The following is a 14,057-nucleotide window of genomic DNA, read 5'->3' on the forward strand; positions in this document are numbered from 1 at the left end:
TCAAAGGAAAATGGGAATATAATGGGAATCAGGAGTTGGGATAAGGACAGAAAGATCATTCACCAATCACCGTCATGGGCAAAACAGATGCAGCATAGGGAGAGTAATATATTTTATTGCATATCACTAGCAGACTAGAGCAGTGAGAAGCTAAAAGCAAACTAAAAATACCTTCACCCCCAATCCACCCTTTTCTACATCCTCCCTCTACGCAGTGCAGGGGGATGGGGAGTGGGGGCTGCAGTCAGTTCGTAATTCTTCACCTCCGCTGCTCCTTCACAGTCACTCTGCCCCTGCTCCACGTGGTGTCCCTCCCACAGGATGCCATCCTTCCTGAACTGAGCCTGTGCGGGCTGCACACAGGCAACATCTCTTCAAGCACTGCTCCAGCATTGGTCCATCCCCCAGGAGCAAACTGCTCCAGCACGGGTCCCCCACAGGTGGGCGGCAGCTCCCCCCAGAACCCCTGCTCTTGCGTGGGCTCCTCTCCACGGGCTGCAGCTTCGGCCCGGGGCCTGCTCCTGCGGGGGCTCTCCATGGGCCGCAGCCTCCTCCAGGCCACATCCACCTGCTCCACCGGGGGCTCCTCCATGGGCTGCAGCATGGAGATCTACAGCATGGGGGATTGCTCCATGGGCTGCAGGGGGACAGCCTGCTCCACCAGGGGCCTCTCCCTGCACAGGCTGCAGGGGAACTGCTGCTGCTGCCTGGAGCACCTCCTGCCCTCCTGCTGCACTGACCCTGGGGTCTGTAAGGCTGGTTCTCACTCCTCTCTCTCCCAGCTGCTGTTGCACAGCAAGTTTTTTTTCTTCCCTTTCTTAAGTCTGCTCTCACAGAGGTGCAAACAACATGGCTTATTGGCTCGGCTCTGGGCAGCATCAGGTCCCTTTTGGAGCTGTCTGGAACTGGCTGTTATATTCTGAGTTCTTCTCATAGAAGCCACCCTTGCAGCCCGCAGCTACCAAAACTTTGCCATGTAAACCCAATACATAAAATTATACAGATTATACCGTCAATAGGTTTGCCTTTTCTAATCAGGTAGAGCTCGATGGTGATAGCAATGATCACACATTGGTTTGTAAAATCCATCCTAAAGATCTTTCTCAAGTGATCTCTCCAGTTTTTCTTGAAGCAGCTCAAGAGTTTGAGGTAGTTATATTTTTTTGAGGTAGTTATATTTTTTCAGAAAAAAAATAAGTAAGCGTACGCTGTAAGTGTAAGCTGTAAGTGTACCCTATCTATCTCAAGCTCCCAAATTCATTACACTCTGTATGCATTCAGAAACAGAACTATAAAATTGATTATTTGGGTGCAACAACTTGTGGTTATGCCTAATGTAATTAAGTTTAATGGAACACATGGTAATTTGACTTTGGATACTAATAATGTAACACCTTTCAATACAAAGAGCCTGTGATTTTGGCATGCCATAATCTCTCAGCTTTATCATACGGCTGGTATCATATCACTGGTGTTTTTGCATTGAAATTGCAGCAAATCCAGAGATTTCATAAAATATTTATTTTCATAAAATAAAAATTATCCACTGTAAGTGTACAAACAGAAACTAAATAAAGCAATAGCAATAAACGTTCTGCAGCAAGCATTGACAGGGTGCATTAATGTTTTTAACATTCCTGTAGGTTTTTGAAAAAATATGAATTTTTCTTGTAGAATAACCCAAGTTGTAAGTATGCTTCTGTTCATTTGCAATGCAAGCTAACAGGTAGGAACACTTACCTAATTGTGGTGAATTAAGTAATTTCTAGCAATAGAAAAAGATAGAAATAGGTAGAGCCTGGACTATTAAATCTATGTAGTTGTTTCGATTCTAAATGGATTTAATCTATTCTTCAGCACAGTACGCTGTATTTATAGTTGACTTCAGGTAGACTGCAAAGAGTCATGTCTCCTCAGATTCTAATTTCTTTACTTCAGGACAGGATGAAGAAAAAGAAAAAAAAAAAAAAAAAAGCCTTTTTAACAATCTGCTTGTGTTAATTTATTTGTCTGGATTGAGTTCCAAAAAAAATTGGCAGTTTCAGTTGATTGAACTTCTGTGCTTGTGACTCTTGGTTCTTTATCTAGCTGTATCCAGTTGGCTCATGTCTCAGGTCATCTTCAACATTTTAATCTTATAATTTTTTTATGCCTCAATGGTCAGGATGAACTTTGGTGGGAAGCCATGGGCTCAAACAGCTTACAATCTAGTTAGACTTTCCCCCTCTCAGCCTACTAATTGCAGTTCTTGGGTTTGCAAGAAAGAACACTGATATTGTTCCTGATATTTCAGAAGCAGTTTCTATGAAGTTTCCTGTGAAAACTGTTGTAGAAAATTCTAGTTTACAAAGTCCTAACAGAACTGTGCAGGTCCATCAGTCAGCTAGACTGATGATGCAGCTGTGTGCCAGGTGTAGAGAATAGGTTGGTAGCTGAAGTTACTGACTGTCTAGTGAAAATATATGTTTTTTTAACAAGCCACTGAAACTCATAGAAATAAGATTAATCTAATGTATTAAGAACACATATTGTACCTATGTCTTGCAAAATTAGGATGAGACGTGGCTATATTGGGTTATACTGCTGCTGCTTCTAAAAGAGTCCGCTTCACTCAATGCCTCAGAGGGCAACTTTCCTCAAAGGGAAAAAAGTTACCATAAATTCTACCAATTAGGGAGCTGCAGTGCCTTCCCCTTGAGTGCTGGATAATTGGGCAGGTGAAAACAGTATGGTGCCATCAAATGAAGGCACATCTGAGTCATCCTGAGCTTTTGTTCACCAGCTCACATAGGAGGTTTGTATCACAACACAACTGCCTTAAAGATTGGTTCAATTTTCAATAATCCTGCATTTGCTGATGGGGAAAAGAATCTTTGTGAAGGAAAATATTGTATCTTACAGCTCCTGAACTGAAGTAAATAAGGTAAAATAGAACTGGGGAATTTAAGGTTGCTAAATGAGATTGCTTATTTCCTAAGGACTAAGATTATATGCCATCTCCTCAGTTATAGTTACTGGGCTCTCTCTCTGTTATCTCAGGTCCTACAAGTTACGACAGCTGAGAAATAATTGTAAAAGCATTTTCCTGGGATACTTTCTTTTTCTGTAGTTAGGTTATAGGTAGGTCTGCAGATTCCAGTGTTTTGTCTAATTTTGTTCCTTCTATTCAGAAGCATGGCCCAGTTACATTGTGTTTGTGGCTGCATACATGCATCCTGAAGTTTACATGAGTTTATATTCATTGATTTTTCAACACTACAATATGCAGTGCAACATGGACTGCACTTTCTTGTCCAAAATCAGGAAATGCAGATGCTTACTGCATTCTTGCACTGTTTTGTCTCATTTAAATGATTCCAGAGTAGTGATCTACTGCATGATTCCAACACCAAGACAAGCTGCTTATCACAAGTTCAATGAGTTGAATACCCTCCCTAGTAGTCAGCTCAGAACTGTTACTTTGAATTTTCCTTAAGGCTATGCAAATCTTATTAACTTTCTATAGTGTTCTTTCAGAAACCAAAGAATCTACAAACAACTCTCCACCTTAAACTCGAAAAATGATCGTTGAAACTAATCTGTATGTTATGAAACAGTAAAAGGAAATCTAAAATAAAACTGTCCTCAATCAAAATACTTTCCCTTAAAATGTGGTAGATCTTGTGCAATTTTGTTGCAGTTTTTCAATTTCCTTTACAGTCTAAGATCATCTATGACTAGATTTTTTCAGCTCCTGTTGGCCTCAACACGAGGCTTTGTAACCTCTGTATATTTGGCTGAATATTCTGATGGTCTCAGGAACAGACATTTTTTCAGGTTTTCTTTCTCAGATCATTGTGTTTCTTTCAGGCTGAAATTGCTCAGAAGTATACCTCTAGTTCAGCTCTGCTTCAGGGTGATCTAAAATGGGAAAAAAATAAAAAGGAAAGGTCATATATCTTATTTATTTATTTATTTATTTATTTATTTATTTTTAATCCTTGCAATGACAAATAGAAGCAACCTAAACCCATAAGTAAGTAATATTTCTCTGTCTCTCTCTCTTTACTTTGGAAAAACACTATATCGAATATTATTTTTCCTATGTTTTGTTACAAATCTCTTTGAAGAAATGAACCAAGTGCTTTCTCAACCTTTTAAGATGGAGCTGAATGCTGCTAAATGTTTGTTAAATTATTGAGCTGTATTTCAAAACCAAGTACAAATCAAGGAGAAAGTCTGGTTATGAAGTGCTTCTCCTCCCTTTGCCTAATAATTGTCTTGGCATTTTGAATAACAATTGCAGCGGATGTTTGTGTAAAGAGGATGTGAGGCTACTCATATTCCATAGGGATGCTACGCATTTAATTGCATTTTAAATTTAATTACATCTTCACTGTAATTTATCCTGATAAATTGCCCTTACTATCGTGATCAAACCATGTGACCATCCAAATCATTAAGTCTTTTTGATCAAAGGCTAAAAGACAATATTCTTGAAACCTGTTATTAGCGTTGAGGAAATCACAGTGATAGGTAGGATTGTGAAAATATTTTAAAATGTGCAACTAGCCTGTGGAACCCCCAGAAATCTGGGTATTGAAGTGTGATGGAAAAACAAAGAACAATCTTTGAAAGTCTTGGTTTGACAATGAGACAAGATGTAGGAGAACCACTAGTTGTAGAAAATGAAATATTAGAGGAGTACCTTGTATATGTATTCATGCGTCTTTTTGCTAAAGTGAATTATTTTTTAATTATTTTTTTTTCTTCGTAGGCAGTTTGCGTCTTTTTGGTACTGTTGCATTGAGTCTATTTGGGTTAGTTGAACTCTGTCTTTGACAGCTTCAGGAGCATGATGCTAACTGAGGCATGAGCTGCCCTACTATTGGGATGAGAAACACTTGACATTTTGCAAATAGGTCTGTGGACAGGGAGTAGTGATGGAAATATATATATTTTTTTTCATCTAGAGTTCACAAGCTTTGAAAGTTGTTAGGTGATATCTAACAAATACACGATCAAATTAATATTTTTCAAGGGTCTGAAGAGACATTCATTGTGCACAATACTTAAATAAAGATATTCTCAATCCCTGGTTTAGATGGGTTTCAGTAATTAAAGAACATAAGAATTTTATTCGGATTCAACATTCCCTGTTTGTAATTATCCTCTTGAAGTCCCTTTGTAATTATTCTTTTTTTATGATCCTTTACATTAGCATATTCAATCTAAATTGTTTAATTAGATGATAGTTTACTCAAATTACAAATGCATAAGTTTTCTGTATAACAGTCAGGAAAATAAAGAGCTTTTGAGTTTGTGATATGTTAAGAAGGAAAAAAAAAGTATTGTACTGCTGTTGTTAACTGCAAATGCAAATTTTTTTCTTTTTAAGTCCCTACTCTATTTACTCTGCATAGACAGAAACAAATCCAGTGCTGTTATTTAGATGACTTCTTGGTACAGTGGGATTTAATCTTTAAAACCGACAGCTATGAAGCTGTGCAAAATTTGCATTCTTTAGGTCCATGTGAACACAGTGGAAAATCTTAGTGTAATATAGACACATAATGTATGCATATCTACATAAAAGAAAAAAGTTCTCTCACGCCTGTCCCTCTTTCATTGTATCAGAGTCTTCAGGATCACCAAAGGCTATGAAATATCAATAAAGATGACTTAATCAACCAATACATGGATGTCACGATAGGTGGTATCCCCTAAGTTTCTCTAGTTATGGCAAATGTTACTTCATGTCAGTCAAATTCTTACCCCAAGACAGGCCAAAGACTGAGGCTTGACATGGTCATCCTTTTCATAACAATCAAATTAGTCATCCCACATTCTTGGCAGATACCTTTCCGTGTCTTGTTGCTTAGTTATGCGTTCTGATTTTTTATTAGAATCCATTACAAGTCGTACAACAATGAACACAGGAATTCTGAGATTTGAAGGATGAAGATGCTGTCGTTTTTCATGAGGAAAGCAACACGTTTGGTGGTTACCCAGAGTTGCTGAGTGCTTAGGTCATGACAGATGTGTCAACACTGGAAACCGCTGTGTTATGTTAGCAGTAAAATGAACAATATATATTTTCTGTTGTCATCTCAGAACTTTGTCAGCTGTGGCAATGAGACAGGCCAGTGACAAAGAAATACCATGAAGAGCTGTTTGACAAAAGTCAACATGTTCCTGTAAAAATACTGCATATCTCGTTGGTAGAATAGTAATATGAGACACAGTTCAGCTGGTAATATGCCTGTTTTTACAGTTGTCTGAAAGCATTCCACTGTTTTGGTGCTTTGACCCAGGCCAGCAGTTGAGCACCACACAGCCACTAGTTCACTCCCCCTACCCAAACTAGGTGGGGGACAAAAAAGGAAAGAAAAAGCAAAAACACTTGTGGTTTGAGATTAAGTCAGTTGAGTAACTTTGCTACAAAGCTAAGCATACAAACAACGTAAATAAAGAATTCATTCACTACTCGTCATCAGCATGCAGATGTTTAGCCAATTCCTGGAAAGCAGTGTCAGCAACAGCCAAAATACTGGTGGGTTATCAATCCCCTTCCAGTTACAAATCCAAAACAAAGCAGCAACCCACAAATGTCTATGAAGAAAATCAACACCATCCCAGTCAGACAGTCAGCTGCTAATACTGTAGAGGCTATAAATTAGTTAGTTAGTTTGGATCACAGCACCATAAGGAGAATTTGCAAGTTTTCTCCTATATGATGTGATTAATAAGAAGTTTTGGATGCACACCAGCATCCAAATGGAGAGGTGAGCCTTAGTCAGATGACTTGGAAGAGCAGGTTTATATGGCAAGACTTCGGTAGTGGGGAGGCTGCAGGAGTGGCCCCTGTGAGCAGAGCACAGCAGCTGCCCCATGTTAGATTAAACCCAGGTCCAGACATCTCCAAGAGGAGTGAGCATTGCTGGTCACACCTTCGTGGAAAAAAAAAAAAGGCCACCACAAAACTGCTGCATAACAGCAGCTAGGAGAAAACATTGAGAAAATGTAGAGAGAAACAACTCTGTGGATACCAAGATCAGTGAAGGAGGGAGAGGAGGTGCTCCAGGAAACAGCATATCCTAGGATAGTAGTAAGAAGAGTTCCAGAAGGCTGGTGGTAAAGGTGTCCACACGCATCTTCAGAAGACCAGTGTGATTGCAATGTAGGTTTTATCAGATATAAGGAAACGTGCTGTGACAATAAGTCAGAACTCCCTCATACTAAAAACGGTATCAGCTATTGTCTATTACCGTATAACCTTTGGGTGAAAACAAGGACTGAAGATGCTCAGATGAATGCCCATAGAGTGAGTAGCTCAAATCCACTTGAATTACAACTACATTGTTTACTTTTGATCTTTTGGTATCCCAGGCTAACTGCTCTGGGGAAAAAGAGAATGGGGAAAGACACAGAGTCAAAGTAAGGGTTTCTACAGGCAAAAGGAGAGCAATGGCCTCAGAAAAGGTTTAAAACATGATTCTACTATCAGAGAGCAGGAATTCCCAGTTCTACTGCAGTAGGATTACTACTGCTGATCATCAGCTGCCTCTGTGAACCTTGTTGTGTGTGTGCAATACGCTGTGGACACATCTTGCTATTGAGTTCTCTTGAGCTGTCTTCTTTCTTTGCTTAGCCAGAGTAATCCAATATACGTTAAAATATACAGTAAGGAAATGTGAATGACAGAAATGCTTGGCATGTGCTACTGCTGTTGGTAGGAAAGCTGGTATGATTACTCTCAGACAGGAGGCAGGAAGAACATCTTAATCATTTCCATCTGTATTTAAGATATGTTTGTTATACAGATGGGAACACAGTAGCAAAAGAAACAACATGATAAAATACTGGACATTTACATAGCAGCTTCTGACTGAGTAGTATGCTCATGTGGGATGTGCATCATGCGTATGCAGGCTACATGCAAATATCCTTACTCTGTCTAGGGACAAATGCTGCCTAGGATTTTCCTGACATGGATAGTTTGGATCCCACTAATATGTAGAAGGAGCTTTAAAATAGTTCTTTCATATATGAGATGAGCTGTTGCTAAGGTACCAAAACAAGAAGCACACATGCCCCATTTGGTGAAAGTGATGCTGGAATTAATTAAATGTTTATAAACCACAGCGAGCATGATTTTATTTTTTTTTATACATCTTGAGTTAACCTGTATTCATTGTTTGCTAGACTTTTAAGGGACAGTTAGGTAGGAAAATAGAAGTAGGACTAAAGCAAGCCATCCATAAAGAACATGTATGTTTTAAAAATATATGGTTGGTATTAAACATCCCCTGTTGGGGGGTTTACATTATAACAAGACAAATGCTAAAAAGCAATGTATACCAGTAGTAGAGAGTTCTTATTTTGTTCAAAGGGACTATGTTAAATGTATGCTGCTGTAATTTATATAACCTGCTCTGATGTAAGAAAAAATTCATACAGTTTTCATAGAAACTTTATGCACAGTTCATTCTTAACTGTAGGGAATCCCTCTCAGAATCAGTAAATAAGCAGCTCAGGAATTGAATTAGCCCCCAGCTATCATAAGCAAATAACCTACATGGGAAATTGTGTTATCTAACTGGCCAGTTGATGCTTTGCTTTTTCCAGCTTTAAGAAAGAAATTAAATGGTATGGCAGTGTATTACTCTCATTTCCAATCCTCTGGAGCAGATAAACATTATCATGAAACTGGCCAAGGATGAAATTTAAATAAGTAGTGATTGGAGAGGATGACAGGAAGAGTTTCCAACTTACAAAACCTGACAAATTAGTTTAATTAACTGCAAATTTTGGAGTACAAAGATATGGGGGAATTATTTATTTTGATGTGTAATGCATGCTCAATATTTCTGTAAACAGATTAGGGTAAAGAAACCCTGCCACAAAATTATTCAAGAAAGAAGTAAGAAAAAAAGCTGAAGCCATCTACATATTTTTCTCCTTTTAAGCCACTGTCAATTTACAGTTCCAGTGTGGATTACAGATTGATTCCATTTTATCTGAGTTCTCTAACATCCCAAAGTCTTTCTCCAGCGCACCTTTAAACTACCATACAGAATAAATACCACTGTCATTTAAGCACCCTAGACACTCATCATGGGTATGAGATTATGAGTCTCATATCAAGATCATATTCTTATAGCTTTAAATTATTATTACTTTTTTTGAAAAGTTTGTATTTTGAAAACATAATCTGCCCTGTAAGTGCAGTACTGAAGGAACTGAACAGGCAGTATACACCAGACCAAAATAGAAGTCCAATCTGTTTTTGTGGTTGCTTGGATTGCAGAACCTTTTGGCCTGAGGTTCTTTGGCATCTTTTTATGACTGTAGAAATGCTATGGAGGCAGGTGGACACAGCAACAAATGCAGTAAAGTTACACTCTTTTTTTTTTGGTACTGTCCATTTTTTTGCAATCGTAATGTTCTTCTTATGATTTTGTGGTTTGTGGTATGGAAACAAGTTACTGTAGAATTTAAATACATATATGAATAAAGTAATCTCAGGATGGGGTAGTAAATGAAACATAAAACCTGACAAAAAGTTTCCAAATACTATCCTGAAACTATTGCGTTTGCATCATTGGAAAACTAATTTGCACTCACAGTACGTCTCTTTCTCAATTTGTGTAGTGTAAGTGTTTCATATGGACTGCATAGTGTCAGTTAATTGTAGTCTGCTCACTGTTTCTCTGTAATGAAGTTCTTGCTGCAGTTTTGGTTTCTAGTTCCAGTACACTTTGTATCTTCAGAAAAAAAATCCTATTGACCATACTTAGGCTTGTCAATTGCGAAAAACAAAACAAAACAAAACAACCCAACCCCTGAGTTCCCAGACTATGGCGTAAAACATTAGTGAAGGTTGATTTCAGCACATAATGCTATTGAGGCAAATAATGTGAAAGACAACGAAGGTGAAGAGTGGAAAATGATACCTTTTTTCCCCCTTCTAAGTATTACTGCCTGCATTTAGCACAAACACTTTAATAAAGAGTATAGAATTTAACAATTACCTTCTTTTCCAAAACTGAAAAGTTTAGGTCTTACTTGAGAAACAGCAATATCATTAATAGCACCATGGTGACAGGGGGATATCACTGGGATTACAATGTAATGGAGCTCTTGAGTTTAAAATGTATGCACTAGCAGTTTTAACAGTGAGAAGCCAGAGTAATAACTGCCTTTGTTTCACCCTTGACATTTCATGTTACCTCTGCTGTTCTGTGCCTGAAGTCCTTCCCTTCATGAATACTGCATTTTGCATTTCTATTACGTTTTTAGAGGTGAAGATTCAATCACATTTCAAAGCTTAGTTTAAGTCAGATTTTTGTAAGGTTTCGTTATCTCTCTCTCTCAGTCAGATGCTGAAAGATTTTAAATAAATTTACCCTGAAGTGCCAAAGTAGAAATCATCTGACAAAAGGTTGCAGATGTTTGGTCTTGCCTGGGTCAGCCTCTGGGCTTGGCTTTCAGTCCATCTGTCAGGTTAGATTTGGTGAGCAAGGCAAAGTGCATGTCAAAAGCAGAGGTGCTACTGGGTGAGGTAGCTCAGAGGCTTCAGAAAGACTTTCCCTAGAGCTAAAATCCTACCTGAAAGGCACGGGAATGTTTTGTGTTTTTCTTCTACAGGTCAGCCACCCAGGGTAAGAAAATAAATAATAGTGAAGTGAATCTGAAGTGAAGGACTAGGACTTGCTGCCCTTTTATCTTTGTGCTCTGTGGCATGAATTCAGCTGATTCCAGCAGATCCAGGTGACACTGTAAATTTGACAGAGCTATTGGATGGGGCAACGGGATCATCAGGTGACTGTTTCGTCATGACTGCCACCTATGAAACACGTACTTTAGTGCTGTACCAGCAAAAGACTGACAAGCCCTAGTGCAGGCATTGCAGAGCTATCCAGCTCTTGCAGCAGAGTGCTTAGTATAATGAACCTAGGCAAGGCTGTGGGTCTCAGAAGGGGATCACACTGTTTTTTTTCCTAGATGTGTTCTTTTTGACTTAGTTACTCTTGTTAGTTACTCTTAGTTACTCTTCATGCTTGTCCACGAGGGAGTCTGAATGATTTTTTTTTTCAGTAAAAGAGAGGGTAAAGGATGTATTGCTGGAAAACAGTTTTAATGTAAGGCAGAACAAATGACATAGATTATAAGAGGTGAAGTGAAACTGATAAAGTATCAATGCTCAAAAAACAGAACTTCAGTACATGAGGGACAGCCATTGGAAATGGGGATGTTCCTTGGGTATGACTACCTCTGTCATGTCAAAAGCTTGCTTTCATGGAAAACTTGATGGAAGCACTTCCTCCAAGTAAAATATATTAAAAAGTAAACCAAAGTAGAATTTTTATCTGGACACAGCACACCTTCCATCTTGAGTTGGCTAAATGAAGTGAAACTGCAGGCTGAAGCAGAACAGCTTGCCACACTTCAGTGTGAGTGCAGGGTAACACTAAATGCTGCCCATTGAATTGTTCCTCTCCTTTTCATGGCACCTTCCCTGTGATGAGAAAGGACGAATAAATACAATGGCAGACAGCAAAATGAGCTGTGAGATATGTCCATAGAAATCATCTCAAACAATACTGTTTTGATGTTCATATAAACATTTGCTTGTTATCTAACAATCTGCTTGTTCTCTCTTGAGTTATTTTTAAGAGAATAGGCAGTTGACATTTCACACTTGCAGTGAGTATTTCACATTCATGTATAGTGGACTGAGTAACACTAAAAAACCAACTACAATGAAAAAAAAAAAAAGAAAAAAGAAAAAAACACACCCCAAAATGTCCCTGGAAAATTCTGTTTAATTAATGACTTCTTGTTTGTTTGTTTGTTTGTTTTAAAGATTCTTGGTGCATTCTCTTAGTTAGCTGCAAACCTAAAGGAAAGGTAGATATAAAGTTGAAAAGAATAGGCCAGTACTGCCAAATAAAAGCTTATATTATTTCACACACTAATTTTAGAAGTTTGTAGTAAGTGTGTTGTAGGATCTTCGATGACTAAGGAAAAAATGGATTTGATTAAGGAAAATATTTTTTAAAAATTGTAATGGCAGTGGTCAAATAGTAAATAATGACTATTTTGAGAGTATCACAACAGCAAGAAAAGAATCCAGATTTGAAAGCTTATCTAGGTGCCAGGAAGATTTCTCAGTTCTTCATATTCAACATTGACACAGCTCTTTAAAACAGTTACTCAGATTTAGAGCTTAAGAGACATGCATGACAAACTCTTAAAACAAATGAAAATGCCCTTCATTTAGCTGTCTGTAGTTAGTTTGAATAAAGCTGTTGAGAAAGGTGCCAGCTGAAGTATGGATACAATATGTATCCAGCTGTAGTATGGGTACAATTTCTGAATACATGCTGGAGAAATTGGTTGTGAGGGAACTGAAGGGGTAGAAGAGGAACTCTGAGTTGTTGCTCCAAAGCAGTGCACATAAAACAGCTTACAGGAGTAAGCTGGAAAGTAAGCAAAACATTGCTAGAGAACTTTGGGTCACAAGTGTAAAAACATGAAATCCTCTCCTTTTTAATACTTCCAGTATATGGTTATCAGAAACACCTGAACAAAGAGCACATATTTTTATATATTTATTTATTTGTAATAGAAAGTTTAGTTCTGACTTGAAAAGCAGCAGTAGCATTATTTGGCTGTATATCAAAGACTTTATTTTGTAATAGAGCTTCCCCATACATACTGAGGTTTACTGTAAGTTATTTTAGTTGGCTTTCTGAGGATGAACATACTGTCAGCTAGGGTGATATTCCAAACTTCTGCTGTATCCATGTGAGTTTGGTTTTGACACCTGCTGAGTGCTGTAGCGGAGGATGCAATAGAGTTACTCCGAGCAAACATCATCTGGGATCTCTGTTTACAAGTTCTAAATGATTGCTATTCTGGGATACTTGAAAAGGTCACAGGAGACTCAGCATCAAATTCAGCCTTCTCTGTTTATTCCTGAGACTGTGATTCTTTCACCACCACAAAGCTATGTATAAGCCACATGTGAGAACTTAAAGCCTAAGGTTGCTTTTGGTTTTGAATATTGTACATTTCAAGATTCTTTTAAAGTATGCATTCTTACCTCCAAGAACAGAGACTAAAGAGGGATGTACTTGGGGCAATCCATGAGCATTAAATGAAAAGACATATGCTCACAAGTATTGAGCTACTGAAATGCTCAGTTATGTCCTCTTCAGGAATAACTTGGCAGCTGCACAGCAGCATCTTCATTATTGCAACATCAAATTCCTCCAAATTCATCTCTTTCTAACTGGTGCTTATAATCTATTCCTCCACACCTGAGCTATTTGCACTTAAAATCCTTTCTGCCTTCCTGATTGGCAACTAGAAACTCAGGCTGTGGAAGTATAGCTCAGTCAAAGAGACCTGCATTCAGTCAATTTATGGCCTAATCTTGTGCCAAAATGGGATGTTGTAAAGCATTTTGAAAATCCACTGTGAAAAGAATATTTAGTGTGTGCGCATCCTATGCACTGTAGGCCATTAGGTGATGTGTGTTGTTTATTCTTCTAGAACATAATAATGTGCCATGAAAATAGCAGTGTCAAACTGGATTTAATGGAAAAGACAATTGCACCCAACATTAGCTAAAACAACTGAATGCTATTATAGCTGCTGATATACTGCATCCATCTAGAATACTCTGTGTGTAATTAAGAGCTTATGAGGAAAAGCCTTGTTTTAGTACCAAAGATCACTGCTACGATTTGACTGCAGCTCTGTGTCAGTAATGCTTCCTGATCTAGCACCACATAAAAGTTTTTATGTGGGTTTCAATGCAATCCACAGGCATAAGTATTCTTCAACAAATTCAGTAAAATGTGCCATTTAACACTTGCAGTCCTAAAATGTGTTTTGTTTACCTAAGTTCATGAGTGTGAAAGATATACAGGTGAAACAAGTGTTTTAGGCCCTCATAATTTTTTAAAAGCTGATCTTGGAAAGGTATTCATAGGCAGTTGAACAGTGAACACTTAAAACCCCAGAAATAGCTTGAGAAATCTGTGGTGCTGGGAACTCAGCTGAGT

The 14,057-nt window shown here is 38.2% G+C and overlaps 1 long non-coding RNA gene across 3 annotated transcripts in view; it reads left to right on the plus strand.

Annotated features, from left to right (window-relative positions):
• The first annotated feature begins 2,790 nt into the window (after window positions 1-2,790).
• Window positions 2,791-14,057, plus strand: part of LOC137848241 (uncharacterized) — a 33,393-nt gene continuing 22,126 nt past the window's right edge. Inside the window, exon 1 of one of the 3 annotated variants that reach the window (XR_011091234.1) lies at window positions 2,791-2,923. This is a non-coding gene — a long non-coding RNA (uncharacterized lncRNA). The remainder of the gene's footprint in view (window positions 2,924-14,057) is intronic. The other 2 variants (XR_011091233.1, XR_011091232.1) reach the window with 2 other exon arrangements.

The sequence above is a fragment of the Anas acuta genome, chromosome Z (genome assembly GCF_963932015.1).
Source record: "Anas acuta chromosome Z, bAnaAcu1.1, whole genome shotgun sequence".
NCBI lineage: Eukaryota > Metazoa > Chordata > Aves > Anseriformes > Anatidae > Anas > Anas acuta.